We start from the raw sequence: 12326 nt of genomic DNA on the forward strand, positions 1-12326 counted from the left end.
CAAGCTACATTATATGTCCCTGTGACATCCCCTGACCATCTGCTTCCTGCCCTCAACTCTGCTTCATACGCACAGGGACTTTGTGCAGTGCCACGTGGAAACACACCCGGTGTCTGGCACCTAGAGGTGCTCACTAAATACTTACAGAATGAACAGAGTTGTCTAAGGCTCTCTGCTCTGCTCCGCCCCCACTTAGGACTCACCGAGGACACAGCTGCTTCTGTCAGACTTGAGCCAGGCAGGCCTGCAAGTGACAAGACCCTCTAGTTCCCAGCCCAATGTGTGGCCACAAGTCGCCTCCTGGCATTCCCTGTCCTTGTCATCAGTCAGCTTCCGTGGCCTTTGCGTGAACTGTGCCTCTGCCCAGTGGACAGCCCTGCCATCTCCTGGCTGACAATTTCCCCTTTGTATTTCCACTTAGGTAACATCTGCCATAGGCAGCTTCCTTGATTCCCACATCAGGAGATCTTTCCTGCTCTATGCTCACACCGCCCAGTCTTGTTAAGAGCATACTAAGCTCTTCTTGCTCATTTCCTTGACCACAAGGCCAAAGTGGGCAGGGAGTAGCCTCCAAGCCCAGGGCCCAGAGCTAAGCCAAGGCTTAAATCAGGAGACTTGCAAGAGTCAGTGGAGGGCTAACACCCTTGGGTTCCCTTCTCAGCAGCTTGATTCCTTTTGAACTCCCAAATCCTCCTGGCCCTTCCAGTGTTTTCACCATTCATGGAAGAACAGACTCAATGACGGGCACCCCCAGCACCACTCCAAATGGACTCGGCTCAACATCTCCTATTTCCAGGTGATGGAGCAGATGTTAAAAAGAAGAGAAGGATGAGGAGACAAAGAAGAAAGAAAAACTGGTGTGCTCCAAAGATAGAATAAGAACCTGAGGCATAAGCCTGAGTCCATCCCTGGAACCTGCTGTGGAAGAGGGGAACCCTGGGACCCACTGCAGAAAAGGGGGACCCTGGGACCCGCTGCAGAAGAAGGGGACCAACTCCACAAAGCCATGCTCTGACTTCCATGGTATGCTGTGCCACATGCACATGATCATAATAAAGAAAAATTCATTTAAAAACATTTTATTTAGCTGCGTGTTGGTGGCGCACATGTTTAATCCCAGCGCTCAGGAGGCAGAGGCAGCCTCTGAGTCTGAGGTCAGCCTGGTCTACAGAGCTAGTTCCAGGGCAGCCAGGGGTACACAAAAAACTCCTGTCTCAAACAAAACCCACAGAAAGCACTGTATACAGTATGGGCAACACACAAGCGACAACAGTGGAGAGAATGCATTGAGCACTTACTGTATGCCTGGTGCTTCCACCTTATTTGTCCTCTCCACAAACAGTTCTAGAAGGTGGTTGTTAGGATGGACCCATCTCACAGATGAAGAAACTGAGGCACAAAGAATTTAACTTGCCTATGTCACCCACATAAGAAGCAAGGACTTGGGACTTGCCATCTGGCTTCCAAGTTGTATCTGCTAGCCACTACCCTATCACTAGGCTAAGACAAACCACCAGCCCGACCAATGCCAATGGATTCCTTCCCGACAAAAAAACAAGCAATGGTGAGAAGCTGAGAAGGGAGATTCATCTATGTGGAGGAGGGAGAGACAAGGGGGTGTCCAGTGACCCCGAATCCATCTTTGTCTTTGGGATCCTGATGTGAGCTTTCTGCTTAAGGAGAAGGGGAATTGGAGCAGGGCAGGAGGCTCGTGCGATAGTCACTCTGGGCAGGTGGCTGGGGCAGCCAAGGTCTCGTCTCAGTTGCGGTCCTGAAGGATGGTCCTGTAAAGAGAATTGCTGTCACCTCCCCAGGGGCACTGTGATTCCCCTGAGATGCTCACCCACTGCTACTCAGGTGCAGACTCTGACCATAAATAACTCCATCACCTGGGGCGGTTTTGTCCCTCCCTTGGGGGTAGTTTCAGGTTCTTGATATGAGGATGTTTATCAGTCCTATTGTTCCCGGAGCCCAAGGTGACTCAAGAGGAAAGATGAAGGAGGCAGACTCGGAGCCAGAGAGGGACCAGAGTTCTCACAAATGCTCATGCAAGCCCTCTGCATACAGAGAACATATCTCACAGACATCACGTACCAGTTGTCATGTGAACACTGCCCTCTTGCTCATATGTCATATGTATACATGTATATATACCCAGAGTTCACAGACATGGATGTATGTAGGGACATAGCATGAATTTCATCATACATGATTAACAGGTCAGCCGAGACACATAGGCTCACATGTCCTCATCCACATGCCTACATAAAAAATGCAGAACCTCCATCCACTCCGGCTCACACATGCACAAGAAAGTGGCAATGTGCAGAGGGGTGTGTGTGCACACTTTTGCATGATAACAAAGTATTCATGAAGACCCACTGTAGGCCCTGTGATATGCTAGGAGCTCAGAACAATGCAGAGAAACAAATGGAGGTCTAGCTTGCATGATCTTTCCTGGGACAAGATGTACAGACGGTGGCCAAATCCAAGAGAGCCCCCACTTCCTATATGCTTCTTCTGCACTCAGAGCTGACTTTGCTGTGTATCAAGTAACTATGACAACCTCACCCACATCACGTACACACATGAGCATGCATAATCCTCTCTCAGAAGCCATTGTAGCACAACTGGGCTCTGGGAATGAGTGGGTGGTGGCGTGTACTATACAGAGACCAGAACTCCCCATGTTACCCAAGGACCCTGAGCCTCCATCAATCCCCTATGGGTGATCCTATGGGTGAGTGCCAAGTGCATTACAGATTGGTCCATGCCTATGTGTACACTAGTGTGCAAGCTGCTCGGCATGGCCCCTCCCTTCCAGGGCCTCGGACTCTCCCTGCTCTCTGCCATGGTTCACAGACACTGGGTCTCCTGAGAACGGGTGCCCACAGGGAGGTGGGGATGTGATGACTCTGCTTCCAGGCAGCTGCGGTGAGTTTCGGCAGAGACTCCCTTCCTCACAGAGGCCCTGCTTTACAGAAAGCACTGGCTACTGTGGTTTCCCCACATCAAAAAGGTCAGACTCTGACAAGAGTATTTACTGAGAACTGTCTGTCGATCAATAAGCAGTTACTGATAGCTGTTGCTCACACGCTGGGGAGGGAGCAGGGTGAAGGAACCCAAGCCGAGGCCCACAGAGGAGAAGTAGCCAGGCAGCAGGAATGCATGCCACCAGAAGACTGAAGCAATCAAGTTCATGGTCCCAACTGGGATGTGCTGCGGGGTGACAACAGAGAAGCTGACCCTGGGATGTGGTGACGGACAGTCCATCACAGTCAACATCAAGGGGAGTCGGGGGACACAGAGCCACACGGTGACAAGGCCAGAGCTTTGGTTCCTAGGACAGCATGGCACCCAGTTGAATAGGGCAGTGGTGTGACTTGCTCTTTCACCAAAGGAGCACCCACATTGTGCCGGGCTCCTTCTGGGGCTGATAAAGAAGCCCAGGCTTGAGAGACTCAGAAGAGAAACATCTGACCGAGGCACAGGAGTCTCCTGAAGGTGGTGACATTTGAGCTGAAGGGTGATGAGGTCATTCTTTTAGCCCCAGGGAGAAGCTTGTAGACCACATGAACCATTTCCAGTTATCAGTGTGTGTGTGTGTGTGCGCGCGCGCGCGCGCGCGCGCGCGTGCATGTGTCCTCATTCATGTGTCCTGGTGCACATATGGAAGGCTTTGCAAGGACCCACTCATGGAAACCCCCAGACGATCTCCTGGAGATGTCATAAATACTGTTAGCCCCATGAGAAGCCACCATGCCTGCAATACCTGCTCTGTTCTGCCTGTCTACCCACTCCTTTGCCTTGAAGCGTCTGAAGTAGGTGCAGATGCAGATGGTTTTGGGGGGTACCCAGCCATGTTGAGTCACTGTCAGTTTAATTCTGGGTTTAATGAGTTGTTAGCATGGAAAGTGATGGGTTCCGCTAAAGCTCCTTCCACTCCTTCCCAGCACAGCCCTTCACACATTCCAGCTGTTGTCTGGGTTACCAACAATGTCAGTCAGCCAATCAACAAACATTGGTGAGAATGTTTATGTCTTGGTCTGACTCAGGGATGAGAGGCTGGAGGGACCCTTATTTCCATTTTATTTTGTTTTACTGAGTACCTATGCTAGCCTGGCCCTGGGCTAGGGCCTGGGATGGAAGAAAGAACAAATCTCAGCTCTGGTATCAAGGAGATTACTAAAAGGTGAACAGGAATCATGCTTTCTATGTGTTAAAAATATTCTGTTATTCAAGGATAAAAGAGCCCGGTGTGGGTGCTCATATCTGTGAGACCAAGCCAGGAGACCAGAGATCCAGGTCCTGGGGCGAACCCACTACTATCGCTTGACTAAGTGGACATAGTACTAAGCTGACCTCTGAATTCACATCTCTCTACTGGTACAGCTCATCAACGAAGTCTCTTTATGTAACAGTGGACAGTGGTGAATGCCAAAATTCACAGTTGCTCAATGTGCAGAAAAGGTTAGTGGAGTGTTCAGCCCAAAATGGGGCATCTATGCTGCACCACCACCTCCTCCTCAAGCTCAGGGACCATTGAGGGTGAGGAGGAGGAGAAAATCATAACAACCAGAGGCTGGGGAGAACCCGTGGAACCGTGTCTTTCAGGCACGGCAGGACTGCTGCGCTAGTGAGTTCAGAGCAGCTGCAGTTGCCTGTGAGAGACGGCACAAGCTCACTCCAGTCAACAATCCAGCACGGAGTGGGAAGGGGTTTATGGGTCCCCACCACTAGCGGAGGAGCCACTGCCAGCATCTGAGGGAGGGAGGGTCAGTTTTCTTTAAGGGCGTGGCCCCTGGTAGGTCAACTATGCTCCGGAGGATGGCCCCACGCCCACCAATGTTTGGGCAGCCCAAAGTGGACTCCATGGGTTAGAAAGGAGAGAGAGAAGAGAAGAGAGAGAGAGAGAGAGAGAGAGAACATGAAGTTAGGTAGGGGTGAGGGTGAGAGGTAGATCTAAGAGGAGTTAGGGGAGGGAGTTTGGGGTAAATATGATAAAATGATAGCGTAAATATACATGCATGATTTTCTCAAAAAATAATACAAATGTTCTATTTTAAAACAATAACTACAGACTAGCCTAGGCCTCACAGTGAGACCTTGTTTTAAGTAAAGAAGCAAAAAAAAAATTAATAAATGATAAAAGAGGGATGTGCACTTGGAGAGAATATTTTGTCCTGTTTTCAAAGCCTCAGAGGGAGAAATGATGGAGGCTGGCCCTGAAAAGATGTTCTGGTTACTGGGGGAGGGGAGCATGGATGGTGGCACTCCTAGCTTTTGATGGTATTGTCCTGGAGTTTTATACAGTGATGGAAAGGTCATGGCAAATATACTAAAGCCAGCTGGACTGCATGTGTGTGCATGTGTGTGTGTGTGCATGCATGTGTGTGCGAGTGTGTATGTACATGTGAGCTCATGTATATGTATATGCATTCATTCATGTGTGTGTGTGTGTGTGTGTGTGCCTGTAGCATGTGCATACGGAAGCCTAAGGTCAATGTTGAGCATCTTCATCATCCCTCTCCACAGTGTATTTTGAGACAGATTCTCACTGAATCTGGAGCTCCCCAATTCTGCTAAACTGACTGACCAGCAAACACCAGGGAGCTTCCTGCCTCTGCCTCCCAAGAGCTGGATTGACAGGTGCCTGCCTCTGGATCTGGCTGTTTTGCATGGGTGCTGAGGACAGGTCTCAGGTCTGCAGCCTCTTCTAGCCAGCACTTACACTGACTGAGCCATGTTCCCAGCTCTGGAGTGTATGTTTTTAATAGTTAAAATGGTACATTTTCTGCTACATGCGTTAGATCTTAATGAATGATAACCTCCTGCCTCCCTGGGTTCCATCCTGTGGTGGCAAGGTTGTTTGTTTGTTTGTCAGTCAATGTGACACAAACTGGGGCTACCTTGTAAGAGGGAGCCTCAACTGAGGAATCGCCTCCATCAGACTGTCCTGCATGTTTGTGCAACATTTTCTGATTAATAATGGATGTGGGAGGGCCCAACCTTCTGTGGGTGGTGCCAGCCCAGGGCAGGGGGTCCTAGGTTGTGAAAGAAAGCAAGCTAAACAAGCCGCAAGGAGCAAACCAATAAATGTGCTCTTCCATGGCTTCTGCTTCAGTTCTTTCCTCCAGGTTCCTGTTCTGAGCTCCTGCCCTGGCTTCCCTGGTGATAAACCTTTTTCTCTCCAAGTCACTTTTGGCCAGAGTTTTATCACAGCGAACTAACACAGATTCCTGGTACCGCATAAACCCACAAGGTGGCATACATCCATACTCCCAGCACTCAGGAGGTGAAGGCACCAGAAGAGAAGTTCAAGATTATCCTTGGTCACATAGGGAGCTTGAGGCATCTATGGTCGAAAGAAAGAAAGAAAGAAAGAAAGAAAGAAAGAAAGAAAGAAAGAAAGAAAGAAAGAAAGAAAGAAAGAGAGAGAGAGAGAGAGAGGAAGGGAGGAAGGGCAGGAGGGAGGGAGGGAGGAAGGGAGGGAAAGAAGGAAGGAAGGAAGGAAGGAAGGAAGGAAGGAAAGAAGGAAGGAAGGAAGGAAGGGCCAGTCTCTGTTTCAATTGGCAGGTTGTGGTTGCAAAGAACAGAACTACTTTGTGTGTGCACATGTGTGAATGTATGTGTACATGTGTGGGTATATGCTGGTATTCAAGTGTGTGTGCACATGTCGGAGAACAGAGATCAATATCAAGGGTCCTCCTCAATCACTCACCGCTTTATTTTTTGGCAGCATCTCTCGCTGAACCTAGAGCGCCTGCATTTGTCTAGGCTGACTAGCCAGCAAGCCCCAGGGATCAGGGTGTCTCTGCCTCCCACCCCCACACTGAGGTGTCAGGCATGACACCTGCCATACCTGGATTATCTGGTGCTGGGAATCACGCAGGCCTCCCACTTGCCAAGCAAGCTCCGCCCTCCTAGCCACTTCCTCAGGCCCAGAACTGGCTTTTCAAGTTAAGTTGTGATGCGCACCTGCAATCCCAGGACGTGGGAGGCAGAAGCAAGGGGCTATTTTCCCGCACAAACCTGGCTCCAGAACCAATCAGTGGGATAAAATAAAGTGCATTTACTGACCCCGTGTTTTAAAAGTTTAAGGCTGTGGTTTCATGCGTGGGTGGGCCAAAGGGATGAAGTAATTCCTTCGGAGTGGAAGGCATGGGTTCAGGGATGTGCTTCATTTGCACGGGCAGTGAGGCCTCCGTGGGAACAGAAAGTGGTGGTGGTGGTGGTGGTTGGGTAATCATAAGACTAAGCTTGTCACTACCAGCCCGTGGAGCCCAAAGAAAGCCCCTAGCAAGTCCAGTACTAGTTCTGGGAAAGCTCTCAATGGTCAGCTTTACTCACCTCACGTGACTTCCTGTGCTGCCCACTGTACTGGGTGATGAAGGGGTTCTCAGATTGGCTGAGCATGAGTCACATGCTGTGATGGGGAGCTGAGGGTGCGATCGGGTCCACAGAAGCCTGGTGAAGTGGGAGTCACAAGCTGATCCCCAAAGTGGCCACTCTGTCATCAAGAGAACAGACTTTGGCCTGATACCATAGGGTTCCCTGAAGCAGGAGGGCTCTGGAGAAGGCGGAAGGCTGGGCAGAGGGAGGGCCACCAGGGAGGCCGAGAGTCTGAAACTGCAGAACGTGGCAAGGTCACAGTAGCCGAAGGTCTAAGGAGTTAACAGGTCGTGGGATGGGAAGTGGTGAGCAGTGAGGGAGAGAGAGGTGTGGGTGTGGGGAGACCTGACTGTGGATTGTTTCCTGTGTGCACAGCCACACACTGTGCCTGTGTGATCTCTGCGTGTGTCCTTGTGCGCACTCACATGTGTGGGTGCAAAGGCCAGAGGTCAATTCTGAGCGTTTTGCAATGGCTCTGCACCAGGCTTTTTGAGACGGGATCTCTCACTGAACCTGGAGCTCACCGATTCTCCTAAACTGGCTACCAGCAGTTTTAGGATCTTCCCACTGCTGCTTCCCTCATTCCAGAGTCGCAGGTGCTTGGCACCCTTTGGCTTTTGACATGGGTCTGAACTCAGGTTCTCTGGCTTGTTTAGCTAACACTTCTCCCACTGGCTTGCCTCCCAACCCCCAGTTACACTTTTCCTGTTATTAGTCTCTAGGTTTTTTTTTTTTCAAATGTTTTATTTAACTTTATTTTCAAAAGAAACCTCGTCTCCTCAAGATGGAAAGCAGCCTTTACCATAAGCAGGAGGGAAGTGCAGACACTGAAACAGAAACCCACGCTCACTGCTGTGGTTGCTATGCTGTCCTGGTGGGCGATCAGTAGAGAAGGAGAACTGAGAGAGGGCTCGGGGAGAGAAGGCCAGGGTGCCACACTGAGTGGCAGACATCTCGGGTCAAGAGAGTTTGGGTGAGCAACTACGATGTCAGGCTCCATGATTCTGGATTCAGCATGCAGCAGTCAAAGGCCTCAGCAATGCAGCCCACCTGGGGTGGGGGTGGGGTTAGAGGACCCACTGGAAGAGGCAGGGGGGCTCCATAACATACGGTTGTACATGCGACATGAGATAATGACACGTGCCAGTTAGAACACTGGTGCGGCTGAACACTAGCTGTGCCCGTGCCCAGCAGCTCCTGTGGGTGGCTCTGGAACAGACTGGCGCTTAAGAGAGACAACGGAGGACATCGCCAGCTCCCTTGTCCTCTTACAAGTCACAGGTGCCCTGCTGGTAGCACTGTCTCTGCCAGACCAGACTCGGAAAAGATTGCAATTAACTTCGTGGGGGAGGAGAGAAGGGAGAGAGGACAAGGAAGAGGATGAAGGGAGTAAAAGAAGAAAGAGAAAGGAATGGAAAAAGGAGGAATAGGAGGAATAGGAGGAGGCATGGGGAGGCCAAATGGGCATCAGCCCCCCCAGTGGCTGAATGAAGGAAGGATGGCCCTGGCTTGGTATTGCAATTTTTATTCTGACTATAACATTCATTGCCTCCCTGACAGTATAAACATCCTCATGGGGTCCAGGAACTAGGGCATGCCTGTCTTCAGCGTTCCATCTTCTGCCTGCAACAACATTTAAGACCGCTTACCCATTGCAAAAGAAGCTTTGGTTTAAACAAAAGCACACAGCGTAAGAATGGAGAGGCGGGTTTTGATTCGATGATGCGTCCAAACTTTCCTTCTCCATGGTGCGGCATTTCCACTATCTTCCGTCTCTACACTGTCTCCTCTTGATCACAACATGCCTGGCAAAGCATACATCACAGACAGAGTGGAAGAAAAGTGGCCAAGGACCTTGTGATGCTTTCTCTGGTGAGGGAGAACTGTCAGTGTGGCCTGTGGTCCCACGATAGCAAAGGACAACGGTGTGGAATGACTTGAGTTGAGATGCCCAGCTGGAGATCAAGGCAGGACCACACCAAGGTGGGCACACAATACACAGAAGTAAATAAGAGGACAAAGGGGACAGGCTCCAGAGACAGTGTGCCGTACAGCTGCATGCTGTCCAGGTCACACATTAATAACACTAGGGAGGGGCATTCTATGAGGGACTTGATCTGGGTCTGCCTGGCAAGAGGTGGGGTGAAGGAACTGGATCTTTGAGAGGTTGGTACCCTGCAGGGCCAGAGGCATGTGGGGTGCCTCAGCAGTGGAGACCTTGCCTGCTGTGGGCCTCTGCCTTCATCATCCCCAGCACTGCAAAGGAAAAAGTGAAGAGTCACTCTGGGCATGCCCTGTGGGCATTCAGACACACTCAGCTTAGCCAGCGCTTTTAAAGCTTTAAGCGTACAAGAACCATTCCGAGGGCCCATTGAAGTGATGTATTTAGTTGGCCTCATGAGACAGGTATCATTTACGGATGAGGATGGGAGCTTAGAGAGGTGACAGACTGGCCCGGCGCCACACAGCTGGGTGTAGTATACCCTGAATGCTTGTGCTGTTCTCCAGGGCAGGAGAATCTGTGGGAGAAAAGCAGAAGATGATGCCGACTCAGGTAAGCTGGGTTGCAACTCCTTGGGCTGCACTTGGAGAGCCCCGGGTACGCAGGCCGGTACTGGGCCAATGTGGGCCACCAGGGGGCAGCAGGGACCAGGGCACGGCCCTTCCCTTCTCCTTTCCACCTTGAACCCTCTGGGCACAGTAGCCACTGGGTGTCACTTGCTCCTCCCCACATTCCTTCCCGCCCCCGTTTCACTCCAGAGTGGTGACCACCGTGCCGAGGGTCCCACGAACAAGGATGTCGCCTGAGCCCACGTGTGACGTCACGGCAAGTCCGAGACGTCACGGGCGCCTTGAACTCACAGAACGCAGCACTCCCGTCGTAGGGCAGAAATTTGCTGTGATTTAGGGCGGGTTTTTTTCCTTTTTTTTTTTTTCTCAGTTTTTATTTAATGATCTTCGTGGGAAATCCATGTCAGAAAGGTTTAACAGGGCACGCGCGCTCCGCAGACGCCCACGAGGGTGGAACCAGGATGAGCCCAAAGCAGCGTTTTCTTCCACAAAGCTAAAGCAGATGCGTTCATCGTGGCAGCGGCGGCTGCTGGGAAAATCCCAGCCTTCCGTACTGGGCTGACCGCGCCCACAGCCTGCAGGCATTCCCACCCCAGATGTCTTACCAATCCTCAGGTCTTTTCTTCTTCTGACTTTCTAATTCTTTCCCTATCCCCTCTAGTTGGAAGCCGTTGGCAAAAGCATACAGAAACAAAACTTAGAAGCTGATAAACAGCAGCTCATATATATATGTGTATATATATATATACACACACACACACACATACATGTATATATATATATATATTTGATTTTTATTGAGTTCTGCATTTTTCTCTGCTCCCCTCCCTGCCCTCTCCCCTTCCCTTTAACCCTTTAACCCTGCTCCCAGTTTACTCAAGAGATCTTGCCTTTTCCTACTTCCCACAACTGTTCACTTTAAGCGAAAACTTCAGCTCCTCAGTTGAACCAGCCACATTTCAAGGCACCCGACTGAGCGACGGGAAGCATTTCCTGTGTGGTTTGAATGTGGTGTGTCTCCCTAGGAAAGTTGGCCGGAGTTGAATGCCTTTGGAGACGAATTAAGAGGAGGAAATTACTCACTGTGGTATTTAGAGGAGCATTTGGTAGGCAATCAGGGTTAGATAAACTCATTAGAGTAGGCCCTGGCTGAATCACAATTGCTGTACACAGAAAGCAGACACATGCTCACATCACACACACACATAGACACACACACAGAGACACACACGCACACACACTTCTGTGCTCTTCTATGGGATGCCCTGAATCACCTGAGGCCTTCCTTCATCATCAAAAAAGAGTGTTTCTAGATTCCATTCTTGACTTCAGAACTGTGAATTGAAAATAAACCTCTTTTCTTATAATTCACTTGGTGTGTGGTATTGGGCGAGAGTACAGAAACAGCAGCCTCGGTTTTCACCTCGGCACACAGGTCTGAAGGGGTGCAGCTGCTGGACACATCATTTGTTTACAAGGTCCCTTTTCAGATGGAGTTTGAGTCTAAGTCCCACTATTATGGATGTAAAATGTTCTCCCACAGACTTGTGTGTTTGAACACTTGGTCCCCAGCTGGTGGCGCTGTTTTGGAGGTGGTGGGGCCCTTTTGATGCTGGGGCCTTTCTAGGAGAAATGGGTCACTGGTGAGCCTGGAAGGTGACAACCACCTCCAGTTCCTGCCACTGAGGTGTGTACAAGCCCCACTGCAGACGACAGAGCTCCTGTGGCCACCATGCCTTCCTCACCATGGTGGACTAAGCACCCTGAACCGTAGACCAAAACAGGCCTCTCTTTCTGTAGGCTGTTTCTCTGGGGCTCATCAGTCGAGAAATGTAAAAAGCACGAACGTTTCTCTGTGTATCCTGATCCTCTTGCTGGAAGTTTGAAGTAAAAATTCTGATTTGCGCCCATGATCCGAGAAAATTGAACAACTGTCCATCAGGGAGAAGTTGCCTGATAAATGACTGGGTAATACTATGAAGAACCAGGACTAGTGATGGTTGGAACTCACAGTGGGTAGGTTTTAGCTAGCAGGGTATGGGAACCAGGAGGGCATAGGCTGACACCCTCTCTGTTAAATGACTGCAGGCAGGAGGCAGAGAATCCAATGCCTAAAGCACACACCTTCCACTTTGGCACCTAAGTTATCAGTGGACACCCATGGGACAAGAAGAGGGTGCCAATGGAGTCAGCACGGTCTTAGCAGCTTCCTTGATCTGCAAACGGGGAGTGCCGCACAGGCAGTATAAGGGGAAGGTGGAGAGAGGACCAGTGGTCTACCCCGGGCTAACTCAGAGACCAGAGCTTGAAGGTCAAGTGCCAGACTATGAGGCTGTTTTGAGACAGGGTCTCACTACAAAGCC

Source organism: Chionomys nivalis, chromosome 8 (assembly GCF_950005125.1).
Source record: "Chionomys nivalis chromosome 8, mChiNiv1.1, whole genome shotgun sequence".
Lineage (NCBI taxonomy): Eukaryota > Metazoa > Chordata > Mammalia > Rodentia > Cricetidae > Chionomys > Chionomys nivalis.